The sequence below is a fragment of the Lissotriton helveticus genome, chromosome 1_1 (genome assembly GCF_964261635.1).
Source record: "Lissotriton helveticus chromosome 1_1, aLisHel1.1, whole genome shotgun sequence".
Taxonomy (NCBI): domain Eukaryota; kingdom Metazoa; phylum Chordata; class Amphibia; order Caudata; family Salamandridae; genus Lissotriton; species Lissotriton helveticus.
The window spans coordinates 1,340,038,346-1,340,060,891 of NC_136057.1; the positions used below are offsets into that span (position 1 = coordinate 1,340,038,346).

At 41.7% G+C, this 22,546-nt stretch overlaps 1 protein-coding gene across 1 annotated transcript in view; it reads right to left on the minus strand.

The window, feature by feature from the left end:
- Positions 1-22,546, minus strand: part of LOC144823836 (NXPE family member 1-like) — a 518,225-nt gene that overhangs the window by 465,801 nt on the left and 29,878 nt on the right. The window lies entirely within an intron of this gene.

Here is a 22,546-nt window from a genome sequence, read left to right on the forward strand (position 1 = left end):
GCTTTTATTCTAGAAAGTCGATGAAATGGATTTTTTAGTGAACAGCAGAGTACTTTGCAACGAGAAAAGGACCTCCATGATATACTATTTGGCCTCAAGGAAAAGTAAGTCAAACAAAGATTAGTGTACATTTGTCATTTGTCAGTATCTAAGGTTTTTTTAAAAACACAATCTTTTAGATTGTGTTTTTTTTTCCCGCGGTCATATGATGAGTAATTTGAACTCACTGTTTTAAGTGAAATTCAATATATTCTGAGAACAGCAAAAATAAACTATGTAACATGTTGTACAAGTTATTCTATACTTTGGATTGTGTCAATTAAATTGTATTCCCATTCTCTGACACCCACTTTCCTTTTTCCATCCTCTTTCAGCTTTTTTTACTCACTTATAATGTCTCTCTCACTCTCTGTAACCCCCGTTCCTTTACTCCACTTTGACAACCCCTCATTCTCATTTCAACTGTCTGCATCCCCTCTCCCTTGTATAACTTTTCAGCTTTCAGTCTCTCTGCTTTACTTCCCTTTTCCGTATTTTCCTCCTTTTCTCTTTTAGTAATTCCCGTTTACTCACTCAGCAGTATTATCGTACTCTATCACTATAAATCACCCACTCTCCCTCGCTTATCTTTGTTTGCTTTTTTCCTTTGACCTCTTCTCTCTATTTTTCGTTCACTACCTCTATGTCCTCAGTGCCTCACTCTCCTTGTGTTATGTTCACTTGTGTTTATTTACCTTCTATCATTTCTTTTACAACAACTTCACTGCTCCTCTCTCATCGTTCTTCATCCCATTTCTTTTACTCTGGTTCCATTACTATCCCTCATTTCCTTTCTTTCAATGTCCTCTTTACTTTCATCACCAAATTATTTTCTCTCAGTACCACTGTTTTAGTCATCTTCTCCTCTTTCCTTTTTTTGCTCCCTTACTCATTTCCTTTGCTTACTCATTGTACTCCACCTCACTCAGTTTTTCTCTTAGTGTGTCTGTCTACTAACTTCCTCACTCCATTTCCCTCAATCATTGTATATTATCCTATCTCCCTTCATCCCTTCACTCTATGACTGTTTTTCACTTACTCAGTTATCTTTTATTCCTCATTCTTCTAAATGCATCCTTAATTAGACTCTTTTCCGTCTGTCATTATCTTTTTACTTACTACTGTTTCCTGATTTAGTTTTGCTAACTCACATTCTTTTAGTATCTTTCTTACCTTCAGTTTATTTCTCTCTTCTTCTCTTCCTTACTTTATTTCTCTTTCTGTGTCCTTCACTCTTACTTTATTTCTAAATACACTGTTATGCTTTTTAACCTCTTCATTTGTATCTTTTAATTTAAAATACATATTTTACTAATTATAACTTATTTTTTATTCTCTCTTTCACAGATACAAAGTGTAGTAAAAACATGTAATAAAAGTTACATTTATTATATGGTAAGTGGGACTAAAAAAATGTAGTTTGTCATCACCCTTTGCTTTAACCTCACTAATATTTTCTCAACTAACCTCACTCCTGTTTCTTTACTCTGCTTCCCTCACTTATTCTCCATGTTTACTCCCCTTTCCCTATTTCCCCTCTCATATTCAACTTCTTTCAGTTCCCATTCTTTACTTCACTTACCCTCTGTTCCCTTCCTTTACTTCTTCACTCATTCTCTTTTTCTTAATTATTTACTTCACTCCTACACACACCTCATCCCCCTCCCAACACATACACACACCTCTGACATACACCCCACACACACACCACACACACACACCTCATACACACCCCCCCGCACACACTCTTCACACACACACACACATTCCATACACACACATACATCCCACACACATACCCCCCACACCCATACATCCCTCACAGATATCTCACACACCCTCACCTCCACCCACACCAAAACACCCCACACACCCACACACCTTACACACCCATACCCCGACCTACACCCACTGACTCCCTATAAGTCACGCACACTGCATTACTTACCTTTATTTGCTGTTTCACTCAAACCCATTCAGGCACTGTTTCCTTTACTCTCTTTGTCCCTCCCCATGTCTTATCCTAATTCAATTTTTCACCCTCTTTCACCCCGCTTTACTTACACTAACTGGTCTTTTCTCACCCTCCTTCACCGTTCTTCATTTATCCCGGTTCCGCCACTACCCTTCATTCTCCATTTTTTACTGTCCTTTCTTTTTCTTTCAACACCCATTCACATTCTCCCACTATCTCTACTTTAGTCTTCTTCCTCTCTCTTCCTTTCTTTCGCTCCTTTAGTCTTTTTACTTTTCTCACTTTCACCCTATTACACCTTCTCTGTTTTTTACTATGTAATAAACAATCCCTCTGTGTTTCTCCCTCTAGCTCTCTTTCTCTTAACATTACTCTCGGTGTTCTTCCCTCATGCTAACTCCTAAATTAATTTTTTTTTTCTTTTTTTGGAGCGCGCCCCGGTGCACGTACCGGTACGCGTACCCTGCAGAAAAAAGATTGACAGATTCTTTAAAAATATAGGTCTATTTTTATAAAGTAAAGGTAGTTCTAAAAAGAACTGTTTTTTTTCTTCTTTTTGTTGTTTTATATTTTTTTAAATGTTTTTTGGAACATTTTGTACTTTTTTTGGCTTTTCTGAACACTTATTTTTTTGTATTTTTTATGGGGAGAAACACAAAACAGGGAATTGTAAATGGCTCAACTGGAGCCAAAAAAAAAAAAAAAAAAAAACAGGAAAAATTAGGGTTTTCTTGGACACTTATGGTTATCACCAGCAACCATGATAAGTTCGATACTTTGCTCACCATAGCAAAGTGTCTTGTTACAATATTTGCACACGATTTTGTAATCGGCAAACTTAGGTTGAATAGTAGCCAATGTGTCTCTTGCCCCCGGACCCGAAGGAGTGGGTTGTTTTGATGTTGAGGGTCTAGACGTTGATGGGGGTAGCTTACTGCAGAGGTCCCTTAACTCTGCATTAGAGTAATTGTTTGGATGCCAACGCATCATGTGGCGAATCATGGTATGATTCCCGAAGGAATATTTTTTGTTAGGGTTCCCCCTGGACAGCTCAGCACCACAAATCAAGCAAGTCACCTTTGCAGCGTTGACTTTTTTAAAACCTTGGGATTTTGTAGAACTCCAATACAAAGTGTTCTTTTGGTTTGTAGGGCTGTTTATCTTCAGGCAGGAACTGCCTTGTCTGTGCCTCCTCTTCATCATCCTCCTCCTCCTCTTCCTTTTGACCACCAATGTAATCTTCTGGTGGTCTTTTAGGTGGTGGTGGTGGGGCAGATGCTCCAGCTGTTGCTGCTACTGTAGCCATTTTATACTAGTAAAGAGTGGAGATAGAACTCAAAACAGGTCTTCCTCAGTCAAAGGACAAAGTCAGAATAAGGAAAAAAGGTGGGGTCTTTCATCATTTGGAAAACAAAACTGTTTTGGACCAATGAAAAGTGTTATTTTCAGATCACATGACCCGACGCGCTTACGCTACGCGCCCCGGGGAGCGTGGCGTAAGCGAGTCGAGACATTGCGCGATCGTATGCGATCGCGTGCTTCCGGGTGCGCTTACGTCATATGACGCATCACGCGGCTGCGCGATACGTCACAATGTTGTTTTCGTTTGCGGCAATAGCGCTATCGGTACGCTCACCGGTACGCGCCCCGGGGCGCACCGTAACATTGCGCTTACCCGTGCGTTCACCGGTACGCGCCCCGGGCAAAAAATATTTAAAAAAAACAAAAAACTATTACATAATTATACAATATAAAATTCATTATAAAAAAATTACTTTTCATACCTATAGAGATTTGCTATTAAAAAACCATTGAAATTCACTGAAAAAACCATAGGTTTCACACCAGTTCTAGTTAGCTGGAAGTTTTACTCGCATAAAACTATTGAAATTCCCACGTTATAGTTAGTTGGACTCACTATAACTTGCGCGTGCAATGCACTGCTGATGACTTCACATATTACATCACTCATGACATGGTCAGTGACATCACTCATGACATCACTGATGACACCATCCTTGTGACAGACCTCCTTTCACTGTAATGTAACCCTTGAAACACATTCAAAAATAAAAAATAACATTTTCAATAAAATGCAGCTACCCATACCAGTTACAACAACCAATTCAGCAGTTCCACCATCTATATACACATCCACTCATTCACAAACAGTTCTATATAGTCACTCATACATATACTCACTCATCATATGTAGTGATACACCTATACATCCTGTTACACACCGACAGTCATCCAAAAGATACTATTAAACATCCATTTATTTGCATATACAGCTATACACACACTACCACCTTACTTCTAAGGAAACTTACACATACTTACTCTCTTAAACAATCACTTATAGAAACACAATTATTTAAACAGGAACTCTTACAATCCCTCACTCTCACATATACATCAATATTCACATATACTACATTAAAACATATCTAGTTACTGATAAAGACACTAGTGAGACAGTCATTCACTCACTAACACACACATATACACACACTCATCCACCCATACAGTCCTGCACATATGCTGTCTTCAAAACACATACAAAGAGAGAGTCAGTCATTCATGCATCTATGTGCTAAGTAATACCCCCACTAAACCATACAAACACTCATACTGATAGCAAGAAAAACATCTAATAACCCATATACATACACATGTAGCTACTCACCAACCCATGCAGCCACTTATACACAAAGTGAAACACTAATACATATATTTAAATATTTAAACATTACTCTAATATATGTATTCACTAAGATACACTTAATAAACCAGTTAACCAATTAATTTAAAAACTAAAATCTTTGTAAACACTTATTTAAACATTTATTCTTCCATCAACTTTTACATATACATATATAACACATTTATTTTTCAGAAAGACACACATTCACTGGATGGCGTCATGAGTGATGTCATGAGTGATGTCACTGACCATGTCATGAGTGATGTAATATGTGACATCATGAGCAGTGCATTGCACGCACAAGTTATAGCGAGTCCAACTAACTATAACGTGGGAATTTCAATGGTTTTATGCGAGTAAAACTTCCAGCTAACTATAACTGGTGTGAAACCTATGTTTTTTTCAGTGAAGTATTATATATATATATATATATATATATATATATATATATATATATATATATATTACCTACTGGCGATAGCCAGTAGGTATATATAGTTAGGATTGTTTTCCATAGGGAAATCGCAACATTCTATTGGGAATAACTTTGGCGCCGGTTGAGGAATCTTCCTGAAGTTTTCCTTACCTTTGCCTCGCGGTGCTCCGGTCCTTCCCTGAAAGTTTGGGGGAGATTCGTCAAGCGGGGGCCGAGATAAAGGGGGGTCCCAAAACGTGTTTTCCCCCATGTTAATTTCCATAGGGCGGTTGGACTCACTTTTAGCCCAAACGGCTGAATGGTTTTCCACCAAACTTGGCAAAATTGTAGGGACTGGTAGCCCGATGTGCCTTTGCTATGTCTCAAGATATGTGCTCCAGTGGTTTTTACGAAAATTAACTTTGAAAAAATATATATTGGGCTACATTGGGATATATATATATATATATATGTTAGAGCCCAAATGTAGCCCAATATAGCCCAATGTAGCCCAAAGATGGCCACCAGAGACAAAAAAAAACAAATGTAGCCCAAATATCAGCTAGATGTAGCCCAACTATAGCCCAATGACAGAATGTCCCATAGTGTTCTAAAGAACAACTAGAGCGCCAACAGTCTTACTTATGACAAAAGTATGGCACACCTGAAGTCATCTTGATTGGAATAAAGTGTTAACACTTAAAACATTTAATTTGCAAAGGAACAAAATGTGGGGGTTCATTTTGCCATAGAAATTATGATTAGTGCTGAAGAAAGAAAAATTAGGGCACATTTTGAGTGACTTCTCAAATCCTCTTATATTTCATTAAAAAAATTCTGATATGCAGACTCCCAAAATGGCCACCAGAGACAAAAGAGCCTGTGCTTAAAAACTCTGTTAGCAAAGCAGGCATTTGAGATTTAAAAAACGTTTTAATATATAAAAACGTTATCCGCTAATAGAATTAGCATTTAACACCTTGCCTGCTAAGGCAATTCCCGCTGGGTGCTAAACTTCATGAATTCCCATTGTTCATGACAAGGTCAACTCGTCATAAGCACAGCTCCAGTAAACTGCATGACGAGCTGACCTTGTCATTAGCATGGAAGTGGTTAAAAAACCTTGCGAATTCAATGAAAAAACCATAGGTTTCAGGCCTTATATAGTTAGGAATTAGCATTTAAAAAACCTTTGAAATTCACTGAAAAAACCATAGGTTTCAGGCCTTATATAGTTAGGAATTAGCATTTAAAAAAAACTTGCAAATTCACTGAAAAAACCATAGGTTTCAGGCCTTATATAGTTAGGAATTAGCATTTAAAAAACCTTGCAAATTCACTGAAAAAACCATAGGTTTCAGGAGTTATATAGTTAGGAATGAGCTTTTAAAAAACCTTTGAAATTCACTCAAAAAACTATAAGTTTTAGTGGTGTTATAGTTAGCTGGACATTTTACTCATACAAAACCATTGAAATTGCTCCTATATAGTTAGTTGTACTAACTATATTTCGCGCACCCGCAATCCACTGCTGATGATGTCACATATTAGATCATTCATGACATGGTCAGTGACATCATCGATGACATCTCAAATGACATCACTGATGACATCATCCACGTGACAATCACATACACCTTTTCATACACTATTACAATTTTTCATCACTCTTTGTAAAATACAGAGTATCATATTTAAATCCATTGTCACAGCAGTACAAGTATCTAAAAATCCACTCAGTGATTCATAGATGTATACACACATCTAATCACTTACCTATGGATTCACTCATATATGCTGTCAATGAACAATAGAACACTATCAAAATACTTATACATCTATATCGACATTAAACAACAGCGCGCATCCTATTCACATATGAAGTCATCCTACTCACTTATGCAAACAATGGATCATACTTACATATTTACTTAGCAAACCACTTATACAAACACCACTTCTTCTATTCATTTAGATAGTAAGTCATACTTAGTGAATTATAAAATTATTATTACAAGTATACAGTTATCCATACAGTCACTCACACAATCATTGTGTCTTATGTATACTTATTTATATACAACTGACACATACACTGCCTTTTATTTTTCTAGTTTTGTTGGACCTGTACCATTGAGAAATATATTTGCTCATCACCACACCCATAAAGATATTCACTCACCCAAACAACTGTTAGAACATGTAGTTTTAACTTCATATATCTACTGAATCAACTATTCACACATCTTTGGACAGTCACACCCCCCCACCGAACCACACACACTTTCACACTCCCATACAAATACTCAGTTAACTAATCAATAACTAATATAGACTTTCACATAGCTAGTAACCAACTGTAGAATCAGTTTACACAACAACTGACAAAGTGATACAGATATTCACACAGTTTAGTCACTATCCACTATATTTAGTGAGACATTATAAATTGGTCAAGTAAACAGTCAATTACACTGCTACTAAATCCTCCATCCAAATATTTATTTATATATATCCACTTATTCTTCAATGCAAATTGCTATATATATAATGCATATTTAAATAACGAAGCAAACCACATTTACTGGATGATGTCATCAGTGATGTCATTTATTTTTTAGGACATTTGTTAAGCGCACAAATACCCGAGGGTGTCTCGGCGCTGAGTGTCCACTGAACTTATCCATGAGTAGTTATTGTTTAAACAACCAGGTCTTTATCGGTTTACGAAATGAAAGAAGTGACGTGCAGGTTTTGATGTCGCTAGGGAGACTGTTCCATAATTTGGTAGTGGTCACTATAAAGGACCTGTCCCCCCAGGAGACTTTCTTGGTCCTTGGAACCTGCATAAGACCGGCGGTAGAAGATCGAAGGGATCTGACAGGTTTGTAGGGGCAGAAAGCATCCTTTAAAAAGGCTGGGCCTTGAGAGTGGATTGCCTTATAGGCAATGCAGAGTGCTTTGAATTTGGTTTTTTTTTTCACTGGCAACCAGTGAAGCTGTTCAATAGTGCCAGAGATAGAAGTATACTTGGGGGTAGCCGTGATCAATCTGGCCGCAGCATTCTGCACCAGTTGTAGCTTTTTTTAAACTCCCTCCTGAGCATTGACCAAAAGCGCATTACAATAGTCTATGCGAGATATAATCAATGCACTGATCAGGGTTTTTGTCATGCTCATAGAGAGATACGGTAGAAGTTTTTTACTCATTCTCATGGTGTAAAATGAGGATGATACTACCGCATTGACATGGTGCAGGAGGGTGAGTTTGCTATCAAGTAAGACTCCCAGATTTCTGGCCTCGGTCACTGGGAGCGGGGGTGGTCCCAGGGCGACAGGCCACCAGGTAGGAGACCAGGCTGGGGAGAGGTTACCAAACACCATTACCTCCGTTTTATCGGTGTTAAGCTTCAAGCAATTTATGGCCATCCAATCACTTATTGCTAACATTCCCTGATTAAAATTGGAGGCCACTTCATCTCCATTTTTGTTAATGGCTAAGACAATCTGGGTGTCATCAGCGTAGGATGTTACCGCCAGGTGATGGATTTTGATGATCCTCGCTAAGTCCGACACATAGATGTTAAATAGTGTCGGACTCAGCGAGGATCCCTGGGGAACACCACAAGGGAGAGTAAAAGAAGGTGAATTGAAATTGCCGAAGGTGACTGATTGTACTCGGTCAGAGAGAAAAGAGGAAATAAGATCCCTAGCACCACCTGTAATCCCTGCTGCTGTGACACGGTCGATCAGGATGGAGTGATCAACCGTGTCAAAAGCTGCTGACAGGTCCAACAAAATAAGCACTGCTGATCCTCCACCATCAAGAGTCATCCTAATTTCATCCGTGGCCTTAATAAGCGTGGTCTCTGTTCCATGTCCCCTCCGGAAGCCAAATTGTGAATTGTCAAGACAGTTGTTTTGGTCTATGAAATCTGACATTTGGAGGTTCATAATCTTTTCCACAATTTTGGCCGGAAAAGGGAGGCAGGCTATATGGCGATAATTAGCGACCACTGAAGTATCCAAGGTACTTTTCTTGATGAGAGGTTTAATAATTGCCTTCTTCCAGATGGAAGGGAAGATGTTGGATGAAAACATGGCATTAAAAATTTCTGTAAGTTTTGGGCCTATAATATCCGAAAAAAATTTAAGAATGGAAGGGGGGCAAGAATCTTCCGGTGAGCCAGAGTTCGTGGTACCAATAAGATGTGATACCAATTCCAGTGGAGCCTGGGTAAATTCCTGGAAGGAGCAGAGGGGGCCCGGGTGAGGCAAATTGGAACATGCCCGGGGAGGGGGCATATAATCAATAGGAGTTAAAGACGGGTGTCCAGTATTAATTGTGTGGGCCTTAAATTGGGTAAAAATATCCGTCACTTTCTTTTGGAAGTGATTCGCCATGGAGTCACAGAGCTCTTGCGTAGCTGTGATAGGAGTGGCTGCTGATTGTCCAGAGAGGCGCGTTACTACCTGAAACAGTTGTTTAGTAGAGTCTTGTGCAGAATTGATTTGGGTACTATAAAATTTACTTTTCTCCATGATAATAAGTTGTTTGTAGTTAGACATCATGATTTTATAATGGGATTTTTGTTCTGGGTCGTAATCTCGTCTCCATCTACGTTCCTGTCGTCTACATTTTTGTTTTTCTTTCCTAAGAGCATCAGTGTACCAGGGTGACGATTTAAGAGCCCTGTTGGAAGATTGTTTTTTTAAAGGAACTGTCAAATTAACAGTATGTTTTATCCAATTAGTATAATTGTTAGCTCCCAGATCAGAATCAGACACAATGGGTGGTAGAGAAGATAATAGTAGTGACTGGGAGGCGTGGATATCAATGCTTTTCCACGCTCTAAATTGATTAATGGATGAAGGAGTATTAGCTAGGGGGGGGGGGGGGAGTAGGCTTTAAAAGAAAATCAAAAAGAATGGCCGAATGATCAGTCCAAGTGAAGGGAAGAACATCCTTTATTATAAGTGAAGTGTCGCTAGAAAAGATACCATCCAGAAGGTGGCCCGCAGTGTGCGTGGGTCCAGTAACTAATTGTGGGAGTCCTATTATATCCAATTCAGATAACAGAGCTGCGGTGTCAGGGTTGTCCAGCAACTCAAGGTGAAAATTAAAATCACCCAGAATGGTATACTGGGTTTCACCTGCCAAAGGTTCTAACAGAATAGGTAAATTGGCAAGAAAAGGACTGCGAGGTCCTGGGGGCCGGTAAATGAGTATGCCTTTAAAAGGGGGAGCGTGAGGAATGGAAATTGTGAAAGAAATTGCTTCACAATTTGAGATGGGGATGGCCTCAGTTCGCACAGTTATGTTGCTACGGTATATGATGGCTAGTCCACCTCCTTTTTTAGGGTGTGGTCTGTCCAATCTAACTTTCAAGAATCCTTCGGGGGTAGCAGTAACAAAGTCAGGTCCACAAGAGAGATCACCCCAAGTTTCAGTGATGTCATTTGAGAGGTCATCAGTGATGTCACTGACCATGTCATGAATGATCTAATATGTGACATCATCAGCAGTGGATTGCGGGTGCGCGAAATATAGTTAGTACAACTAACTATATAGGAGCAATTTCAATGGTTTTGTATGAGTAAAATGTCCAGCTAACTATAACACCACTAAAACTTAGTTTTTTGAGTGAATTTCAATGGTTTTTTAAAAGCTAATTCCTAACTATATAACTCCTGAAACCTATGGTTTATTCAGTGAATACATACTATATATATATATATATACACATACATATATATATATATATATATATATATATATATATATATATATACACACACACATACACATATATATACATATACACATATACATATACATACATACACACACATATATACATACATACATACATACACACACATATATACATACATACACACATATACACATACATACAAACACCTTCTATGTACTTATGTATCTTTATATTTATTACTTTACTCCTAATTCAGCATGTCCACTGCACTACTCTATATCTCACTCTATACCTCTGTCAATATATCCTCTACCTCCACTCTGACTCATCCCAAACCTCATTCCACAACTCTCTCCAGTGCGCTACCCTATTTCTCACCCTATTCCGCTCAATATATTCTCTACCTCTGCCCTCTGACTCATCCTAAATCCGATTCTACTATTAGGATTTCAAAAATAACCTTTTCTAGACTCTTCCCTTCTTTACCACTCCTTGATCATCTCAGACCTCTTTTACTATACTTAGATCTAAAGAAGATCTAAACCCTTCCCTTGTGTATCCCTGCTAGACTCCCAGATAACTCCTCTCTCACTAATCCACTTCTAGAGACTCTTCTCCATCTCTCCTTTACTCATCCCAAACCTCCTCCTACTGCTATAATCTCCAAATAAACACTTTTGAGATCCTTCTCTCTACTATCCTTTTCAATCCAACTAACAAACTCACATGTCCACCACTCAGATTAATTTCATATTTCCCTATAATAATTCACATCTAATACTGTTTGGGGTCCGGAATATTTTTTATTTTATTCCCAGTTTTATATAGCACGAACATAATCCATGGGTATCAGAGCACTTTAGAGTTACATGTTGTTAATCATTTAGAATACAGCAGATATAAAAGTAGCAACAAGCACATAGTTCCAATGCATACCTTTTGTACCTGGGTACGACAATAACAGTAGGACCAATTAAGGGTAGTAATGTACAGCCTAAGTGCATTTGCAGTGATCTAGAAAGGTTACCCTTAAATACGTTATTGTCCTGTTGAAGCAAACTCCTCTACCAGATCTACTTGCCACTAACTCCTTGATCAGTGGTGAGGACTGTTATGGTGCCTCTGTGATCCTTTTTGAGTAGGATGCATCCACACCTGAGAAAGCCTAGGCAACACCTAGCAATTGACCATGATGCAGATGATGATCATTTCTTGTTTATGGCTGGAATTTGCTCATTAGACAGATCTTCGCTTCCCTCTTGAAGGTTGGCATGTTGGGAAGTAGCTAGCTACTCACTGAAAACCGCTTCGACACATCGTCAGGGGTAGTAAGTGCTATATAAATGCAATTACACTTAAAAAATACTAATTCCTGCCCCGAGCCATCCCTTTAGTTTTGGAGACCTGGAATAATTGGAACTGTCGCGCTTGCAGGTGAGAGATGGCTAGTAGCTGTTTTGGTACCATCATTGACAGCGATGACGGGGCAATGGGTGGTGCAAGCTGCAGTGGCCTCCAGGTCAGGGCCCTAGCATGTATTATTTTGCAAATTAAGCACTGAATACAAGTAAATGCATTCCTGACATCCCTCCTTTAAGGTGCCATGTCAATGCATCAGAGCCACCTGCAAGTCCCAAAGAAGGCTGTGCATTGCCAACAGTGAGAAGGCTTAATAAGTACTTGCTAGATCAGGCGAACCTTTGCTTCCCTACTTACTGCATGTGGTGAATATATCAAAGCCATCAACGGTTGTAACCGCGAAACCTTACCTCTTCTGCAAGAGGACCAGCCTGGGACCTCGGGCTCAGGGAAGGGCATGGACAAGAAGAAGAGGAAGACGCGGTACAGTCTGCAGGAAAACAGGATCTTGATAACGTAGGTGATAGAACACCATCAACTACTGTTCGTCAACTCCACTGTCATTGGCAACAAAAAATGGAATACGACAGTCTATTGTGTACATGGTGAATGCAGGTGGAGTGCTGAAGAGGACAATGAAAGAGGTCAAGAGGCTCTGGAATTATGTGAAGCGCAAAACCAAGCAGAAACTTGGCAACAACCAGAAGGCAGCAATGCAGACTGGAGGGGAGAGCCCAGCACCACAGGAGGAGCTGGATGTGATGGAGGAAATGGTGTCCACAGTCATCAGTGTGGAGACGGTGGCAGGAGTCGGGGGACCGGACACTGCTCAACATGACCTGACAACAGCAAAAGGGTGAGTAACACCAGGGACTGGGGGGACGGGGGAGATAGGCACAATGGCACACATGCATAAGTAAGCACAGCACACTGCACACCCACAACGACTCTGGAGCATGTCTCTGATCCCCTCGGCACACTGCAGCACACCTGTAAACAGCAAGTAGGCCTCCATCCACTATGTGCACAAAGGGGCCCCCCTCCCTATCACCAATCCTACAACCAACCCATGCACATGCGCTGGATCCAGCAAAGCAGCGGCTCGGTCTCTCTTTTCCCCCTCTTACACTTTCTTTCTCTCTCTCTGTCCTTTGATGAGCGCATGACACATTATCTTGAAATTTGTCTTGCAGGCTGTGACCTACAGATTGTCCTGAGAAGACCAGCCATGACTCTTCCAAATAGTGGTTTTGAGTTTCACATGGAAAAAATGTTTTGTTTGGCAATTCAAAGACAAATGAGTGATTCTCCTTTTTCTGACCACACATGAATGTTAAGTGTTGTAATTGTGCGACATAAGGTGAATGGTTTTGTTCATGATTTCGTAAAGTTGATGTAACATTATCTGTGTCAGGGGGGCGGGGAAGGGGGGGCGAGCCAGGTGGTGGTGAGTGTTGTGGCCCTTTTGGGTGTCTGAGCTGCATGATCGTTGGCTCCATGGCATTTGTGGTTCTTCAGGTGTGGCTCTGGGTTGGTCTCCCTTTTATGGTGCAGGTTGTCGTCCGACTTTACACCAGGTAAGAGCAGGTATTAAATCCCTGCTGCTAACGCGCCTTATCGCCTGTCTTGGGATCTTAACACCAATCTGGCTGGTCGTTGAGAATGTTGTGGAGTGGTGTTGTCGCTGCTTTTTGCACGGGACCGCCTACTCTGCATCTCATTAGCGTTAGTTGCCGGGATCATTTGTGGTGATGTTTTTTGCAGCTGCTATCGCAGGTAAAATGGTGATATGGGCTGTTAGCACCAGCTTGTGAATGGGGCAATAATCTTATCGCCACTTTGGCTGCGATAAAGTTCCGATAACTCGGCGATAAGACCTTGAGAATATGCCCCTGTGTTGGGACGTGGGGTTAGAAGAGAAACAAGACTAGCGTAAGGCATATGTGAGATGCCTGAACTGAAGCATAAGCGCTCTGAAAACGGTGGGAGAGTTTGCTTTTATTTCCATATTATCGAAATCCAAGCCATTCCAACCCTTGTTCATTCTAAAAGGCAGCCGGCCTCCAAACAAACATGGCCTCCTTCATTAGAATGCACGTTGCCAAGAAGTTAAAGGACATGTTACTGCCGACATCCAGGCAGCTGCTTCTGGGTCGACGGTACTGCGTACACTGCAGAGTGCTCTTTAACAGCTGTGCCAACTTACACTACAAACTGATTTGACCTAAAGAGGTAAGCCAACGTCGGGGTTGTTACACAGCAGTATGGAGCGTGGTTGCGATACTGCTCCGCTAGCCTGGTTTTAAGCTGCATGGGCAGAGTCAGGGCTTTAAGTGGGCCGTGCTCAAAGGTGTGGAGCACTGGACGTTTTTTAAAGGAGGCCTCGAAATGGGCCTCTATCGGGCTCTGTTTTGTGCCCTGGCACATGCGGTCTGTTTTTTTCCAGACTGCAGTGACAGCAGGTACATCAAAGTGCGCATGCTCACACTGCTCACTTCTCACTAGTGGAGAAGTTATGGCATGACGTTATGCCAGGTTAGCGTTCTAGGGGGAAGGGAAATCCTATAAAGAGAGTCATTTTCTCTCAGGATTTCCCTTCTCTTTTTGAAACTCCGGAGCAGCAACATTTTCGTGGTGTTACCAGGGCTGTAAGTGGAAGCGTTTTCAATATTATATACAAGCCATAGTTGCTGCTTATTTATGTTAATCAACTAACAACCATTGAGAAAACGAAATGGTCCAGACTTGTTGTAGGCATGATTTTACGTGTTGTATGCAATGACTAACAGCAAACTACAAGTCGGGCAGCACGCTATGCGAAGCACAAATTTTTACCTTACGTGTTTTAAGCCAGGCCCTTAATTACATTGGCCACACCCCTTTGAGACACCCAAGTTTTTTCATCCCACTTAAAGCCCTGGGCAGAGTTCCCCCCCCATTCCTCCAGCCGGTGTGAGCTTTCTCTTTAGCCGCATGGCCAGTGCGACATAGTCGGCTTTCCTTAATTACAGAAGAACCCGAAAGATCCTTAATATCTCTACCCGCTGCACGGCAGGGGCAGGGCAGAAATCGATAGGAGCCAGTATTGTAAAATTAAGCCACACTCTCTCCAGCAGGATCCAATATAATTATTTAAGAAGATGGGGACACCGAGAATGGAAGGTAGGCTAGCTACACCTAACCATGAAATCGACCAGCCAGACGCTGCCTCTGCTCATTCTGCTGTCAATGGCGCACTGTTTATTAGTCATCTTGCGAGATGCAAACTATACTACTCAGAATCAGTGGTCGAAATGGGGAGGAAAAAGTATGGGAACTGTGGGCGTAGAATCAGAGGGCGGGAATAACCCAAGGATTAGGTCAGTGGACAGAGTCAGAGGTGTGGCCAGAAAGAGCAAATCATTCTAATTGTTAGTATTTGTTTGGCATTTCACTACCCAGTTACAGCTTATTATGTTATTTAATTCACCCAATGCATACACTTTTGTTTAAGGTTTAATATGAGTTGTTGACAGTCAAATACATTCACAAAGTGGGATACGTTTCCAATCACAGAATCTCCCAAATACCCTTAAAAGTGGAGGCACCAGCAATTTGTCTCCGAGCCATGCAGTTTCTGTCATCAGCACTTCTCCCTTTTTCCACAAGAGCAGTTCAAACATCAATGGCAAAATATCCTAGTTTGCAAATGTTTTCTATATAATTATGTCTCTGCAATATTTGCCACATAATGCATCCTCAGCTGCATAATTTGAAGATTTTAACTAATAAGTGGTGTGTAGCTCGAATGGATCAAAAGTTACAAAGAAATTTGACTTGTGTTTCTATGAAGAGGACAGCCCTTTGCAAATGTTGCCTGATGCCTTTCTAACTGCTTCATTTGTCAGTCAAATTTGCTTTATTCGAGATAAAAACTCATAAAAGCATAATTAATAAAACATTCCTAATAAAACATTCCTTTGTTAATACAAGATCTTTACAATTAACAATATTTAACACATTTAATAATACAATTAAGAGAATTTTGACAGCACTAATTTTAAAAAACACTAAAAAACAATCACAAAATTCATATATTCACGGAAGCCCTATGATCTCTATCATATGCTTTAGACACAAGTTTAGTACATTTAAAATTTCTAAAGTCATATACACACTGAGGGAGCTCAAATTAATCATAGCAAAAGTTTCTTTTTTTTTCCGATAGCAATTTTAAAAACCACTAACACACAATCACAAAATTCATATATTCACGGAAGCCCTATGATCTCTATCATTTGCTTTAGACACAAGTTTAGTACATTTAAAATTTCTGAAGTCATATACACACTGAGGGAGCTCAAATTAATCATAGCAAAAGTTTTTTTCTGATGACCCACACCCACCCCAGGTATTTAGCAACTGCAACTGAAATAACCGGTAAAGTGCTAGTGCAAATTAATCTTAATGCCACCGCGCTATCCCTTGTGCCTAACAATTTGCACACAGCTTTTAGCCAAACTCGTCTAGGGGTGTTGTAGGCTATACAGACAAAAAGAAGATGGGCAATGGCCTCTTTGTCAGTTTTGCAAGCCGGGCACATATTGGAACTACCTACAGTCCATCTACCGGTTAGTGATCTTATAGGAAGTGACCCTGCTCTGAGCTGAAAATAGAGCTTTCTATCTCCGGGTTTTGTGATACCATCCCAATAGGGCTCTAAACTGGGAAAAGATTTGAATTCCAGGAAACGACCCTCCATAGTAGAGGGATCAGCACCATTCCAATTCCGGTATGCAACCATTTCCCAGTACTTTTCTTTTGTACCGTGTCAATCAGGCTAATAGGCCTATAGTTCCCAGGCTGTGTTTTATCGCCTTTCTTATATACAGGGATTATTACGGCCCCTTGCAATTACTTTGGTACTGGTGCCCCTAAAGCCACTGCAATGGCCAGCTTCATAATATACAGGTCCCAGTGCATTTTATCATGGAGAAAGACGTCCGCTGGACCCAATCTGGCCCTTGTGCTTCTCCCCTTGAGACAGATTTAAGGGCCACTGCTACATCTCTAATATTAAAGGGTGGGTCTAAACATAGGGTATTATTTACGGATTCTCTAAACCTGTCCTCAGGGCAGCATGCATATTGGGGACCGAAATGATCTACCCAACTTCTCTGGGTTACATAATTTATAGGTGGTTCAGGGTGGCCTCCTTTCCCCCACTTAACAATACTCCAGAAGAGTTTGGAGTCCTTTGCGGTACTAGCTATTTTGAGGTCCTGCCAATGTTGTTCATCCCATAGTTTCTTTGCCATATATAAAGTTTTCTTGTAATTCTGCCTGGCTATTCTGACAGCATTAGGGTCTCTTCTTTTAATGGCAGTTCCTAAGGATGTTCTTGCAGATCTACAAGCATCGTTATACCACCCCACTCTTTTTGGGCATTTTTTTTGCCCATTGGCTTTGCTACTACCTTAATGAAGTGGCCCCTTATGTTTTCAAAGAAACTATCATTGAGATTGGTGATTTGCCGCAAATCATTCTCTGCCCCAGCTATGGTGTCCATGGCGGAAATGGTTTTATCCAGTTCCTCATTAATATTTTCCAACACCCTTTCATTCATCATGACTTGTCCCCACCTCACCCGCCTCATGTCATTAGTTGGAACAATCTCAAATAAAGCCTGCTCAACCCTATTCGACCCCCCCTTGCTCCCCCCCACAAATGATAGATTATGCATAGGGGGTTATGATCACTCTCTTGCCTGGCAACTACCTTCATAAAGTGCCAAATTGCCATATTACAAATGACCTGGTCAATCCTGCTTTTTGAGCGACCATTGTCAAAAGTGTTTTCACCTTGTCCGTCACTCAGTTCTACTGTTCAATGCTCTGAGCCCTCTTTCACAGCATATCGCATTAATCTGGATTATTTTATCTGTCCATATATCTATCGGTTTGAGATCCAGTTTAGGAATCCCCCACTGGGAATCCTCTTCTTCTCCCGAGTACCAGTCACCTATTGTAAGTGGTTCAAAGGTCATGTTTAGGTCGCTGGCGATTATCATGTTATTCTCGCTCGGCTATAGTCCAATCAGGGAATCCAGGGCTGCCAAAACCTGAGATTTCCCTCCCCCTGACCCTCTAGCATAAAGGCTACAGATGTCCAAAGTACCCAAAGAACCCAATGTTAACCTAATCAACTGGATATATCTATTCTTAGTAGGGAGCTTTATGACGCTATCGAAGAGTTCTTGTCGTAACCAAATAGTTAGCCCCCCTTTCGGCTGACCTTTGGGACCCTTCAGTGCAGGCACAAAAAAATTCAGGAAACCCTGGAGGAACTGGGGCTCACACGCCCAGGTCTCTTGAAAGAGACAGATATCAAAACCATTTATAAAAGTAAGCCATTAAGGGGATTGCAATCTAGAACCCAGCCCCGCAATATTTCAGGAGATTATCTTCCCCCCCATCCCCACTAAATTCTTGCAGTAGCCCTGTAGTAACTAGATTGGGTGTACTTAAACCATTCACACTTAAAAATTCAGTTCCTATATTTAGAGCTAAGTTTGGGAGAGAGGACACCACTCCAACAGTAGTGCTGGGCTCATCACCATTTACGGGATAATCCCCTGCCTGGCCCTTGTTATCAGTCCCCTCGCCCACTATGTGAGCGACATCAGGATCCCTCTCTCTCGTCCCCGATATTTCATTGAACATTTTCCCATCCCAATATTTGGCAGTCAATCTATGGCTCCCAGGCCAGAGCTACTTTTCCTAAGCCTATTTCTATTTGAAGACATAAGGGAAACACATGAAAATTGAGGGGGGGCAACTTCCTCAGCTGTATACCTGAATAAGGTGGCGGGCTAGATCTAAACTCTAGTTGGAATAGATTCTCAGCTAATTCCTCAGAGCACAGTGGTAATTTAATAACATCATGGCTTTCTCCAGAGTGACTCAATCTCGTCGCTTTTAATATGTCGTCTCTTATGACTGATCGACAGTCTCTGACATGACGCAGCCAATGAATGGCTTTGTTAGTCAGAGTGCACTCCTTCTTTGAGGCAGTCACCCCTCCTGTCTTGTTTTGGGACGTTAGTCATGTATATTTTGTTAGTGACTAGATTACCCTTCATATGTACCTCCTCCCTAGTAGGCTCTACACTATTATTTAAGGTCCCCTTGTTTTGATAATTAGAGGTGCTACTTTGCGGTACCCCTGCAGTCGATCTTATTGCCTTTCTTTGAGCCATCCCCACTAGACCACTGCCCCCACTAGGGCTCCTCTGGATCCTCTGTTCACTAGTTCTAATCTGGTTTTTTGATCCATTTTCCTTCGGGAAACATTGTACCCCACTTGTGGTAACCTTAGTGATACTTGGCAAACTTTTCGTGCCTCCTTCTACAGGACGAATCGAAGATAGTTTATTGCCTATAGAGTCACATTTCCCTAGGGATGGATAATTTCTTTGGGTAGGTTTGGCTGGATAAGCGATAGGTTTTTTTTGTGCTATCCCAGATTGACCCCATCGATCGCCAGGAGAAGGATTTATTGTTGGAGTGAAGTTAATAATTAATGTTTTCATGACCTCAATCTCATCTCTCAATAATGAGACTAGTTTAACTAAGTCGCTAACAGTTCCTAAACTGTCTTTGGAGCTTGTGAGGTCACAATCTTTTCCTACTTCTATACTTTGGGGCGGGGTGGCTACACAACCAGGGATGGCATTTTACTCCTCGTGCTGTATATCCGCCAATACCGTAAATCTGTTGAAACATGGTATTAGGTCGTTATCAATTACAAATTGGGCAGGGGCTTCTCTATGTTGACCAGGGCTTTCATCACCAGAATGACCCTCCTTCCTACCCACCCGGGGAAGCCCTTTCTCTCCTTGACGCAATAGATGTACCACAACGGGTTTACTCTACTCTTTGCTCGAAACATATCGGGGATCATAATAGATGGACCTACTAGCTCCTGCACGACAACCTCCGCCCTTCCCACCACAGGGGCAGAGCCCATCATCCCAGAGGTCCCCATTTCATTAGTCAAAATTACGTGGCATTCGTCAATGACAGAATCGATCCTGTCAAAAACACAATTCATGGCTGCATGTTTTGGTACATGTTTCGGTGCCCCCTTCCATTTCTTTCTTTTACTCAATTTCGATTGCTTCGCCGACTCATTCACTCCCCCTTCTCCTTCCATTGTTTTCCGCTTACCCATGCCGTAATACATTTTCTAATAGACTTAATACAAAAGGATTTAGATTTCGCTAGAACTGTGCTGGAAGATTGGTAATAACAGAGTTTCGTTGGGTATGGGGAGAAATTACGCCCGTAATCTTAGTTACACCTGCATTCAAGCGTGATCTAAGTGGACAAGACCCTTCCCTCCACAGTCAGTTCCGAGGAATGGTAGATAACACCTTCAAAGCCCCCGAATTCCCCTGCAGTCCCACCCGAAATGCTTGTTAACAACAGAGGTTATGGTATATGGATGGAAATGCTGGTGGTAAGGCCCGGCCCGTCCTCTTGCGTCCTCGGATGGCCACAGACTGCCACAGACGGCCCGCCCTTTGCCCACGCGGGGGGGTGAGCACTTTTTAAAGCGCCTCCAGGCGCGCAGGTGATGATGGCGGCTTTGCCGCAGTGAAGCCTGGTTGTTGAAGTCCTCCACACGGCAGCCACGAGCTGCGGCGGCGGGAGGACAGCTGCGGCGGGAAGACAAGCTGCGGGCTATCAGGGACCGGAGGTCTGCAAGTAGGTCCCAAGAGGTGCCCCCAAACAATTTGAGTTCCACCCCGTTCCACCGGGGGTGAGCACTTTTTAAAGTGCCTCCAGGCACGCAGGTGACGATGGCTGCTTTGCCGCAGTGAAGCCTGGTTGTTGAAGTCCTCAACACGGCGGCCGCGAGCTGTGGCGGCGGGAGAACATCTGCAGCGGGAAGACAAGCTGTGGGCTATCAGGGACTGGAGGTCTGCAAGTAGGTCCCAAGAGGTGCCCCCAAACGATTTGAGCTCCACCCTGCTCCACCGGGGGTGAGCGCATTTTAAAGCACCTCCAGGCGCGCAGGTGACGATGGCGGCTTTGCCGCAGTGAAGCCTGGTTGTTGAAGTCCTCCACACGGCAGCCACGAGCTGCGGCGACGGGAGGACAGCTGCGGCGGGAAGACAAGCTGCGGGCTATGAGGGACCGGAGGTCTGCAAGAAGGTCCCAAGAGGTGCCCCCAAAAGATTTGAGCTCCATTTATATGTTACACTGGTTTTAATAGGGCAAAATCTTCGCAGAGACTGTTAGCACGTGTAAAAACGTTAAAATAATAAATTATCAGTAAATATAACGCATTACGCAGCAGCCTTTTTTTTGCTGTATAATTTAGCCAATACTGCAGCATAATGTTGTCCTCTATTGCGACCTAATTCCAGTGGCCCCAAAGCAGACAGCACAAGTTAAAACTGCTTGTGCATGAAGCAGAGACCTTGAAGTTTGGTGTGTGTGCAGATCCTGCATTGCCAACCCCTGGTGTGTTGCAACCAATACTGCTAAAACAAGGCCAATGGAGGTTCTGACGGGTGAGGCGGACTGGCCTCAAGGGCACGGCCGGCTTTAGTACTGGTCAGCCGCAGCCCTTGCAGGTAAGAGCGGTGAGGCTGTAGGGGTGGAGATTGACAGACGACAATAAGGGAAAATTAATTATTTATTTCATTTTCCCTCATGGTTGTATGTTAAAAAAACTCCCCAACCCGGATACCACCCTTTACCAGTGTCCCTCAAGTCTCCATAACCACACTCTCGCTCAGATACACTTAATTTGATTTACAGCACCAGTGATACCAATCTAGGGTGTCAGAGCACTTTACATCACACACATTACACAAACAATCATACGTGTGTAAATCACTGTATAAGAAATATTACACAAGACTAAGGACTACAAGGTGTAGGAGTCACAAGACAACCATACTAGTAGGCAGTATTGTTTAATAGTAATTGGTCTGGAGAAACACAAACTTTGAATTTAGAACGTAATACCATGGTTGGGGGTTCTCTGTGATAAAAAAAATTGATTTCTATCCAAATGAACCCTTTGTGCAACATTTGAATAATCAAAGACTGGGGAAAACCATAAGGCTCTAATTTATACCTTGCAGTTTGCAAGTATGCATGCAGCTCTTAGATGATAGTTAATTGCTCACTGTTCTATGTTAGGATTTTGACTTCTAAACTGCAAGCAACAAAAGGATCTCACTGACCAAGGCAGTAACCCACGGACCTATTTACATTATGTGCACTTTGTGACCTGCATGGCACATGTTCTTTGCAGCAGGCACATTAACCCTCTGCACTA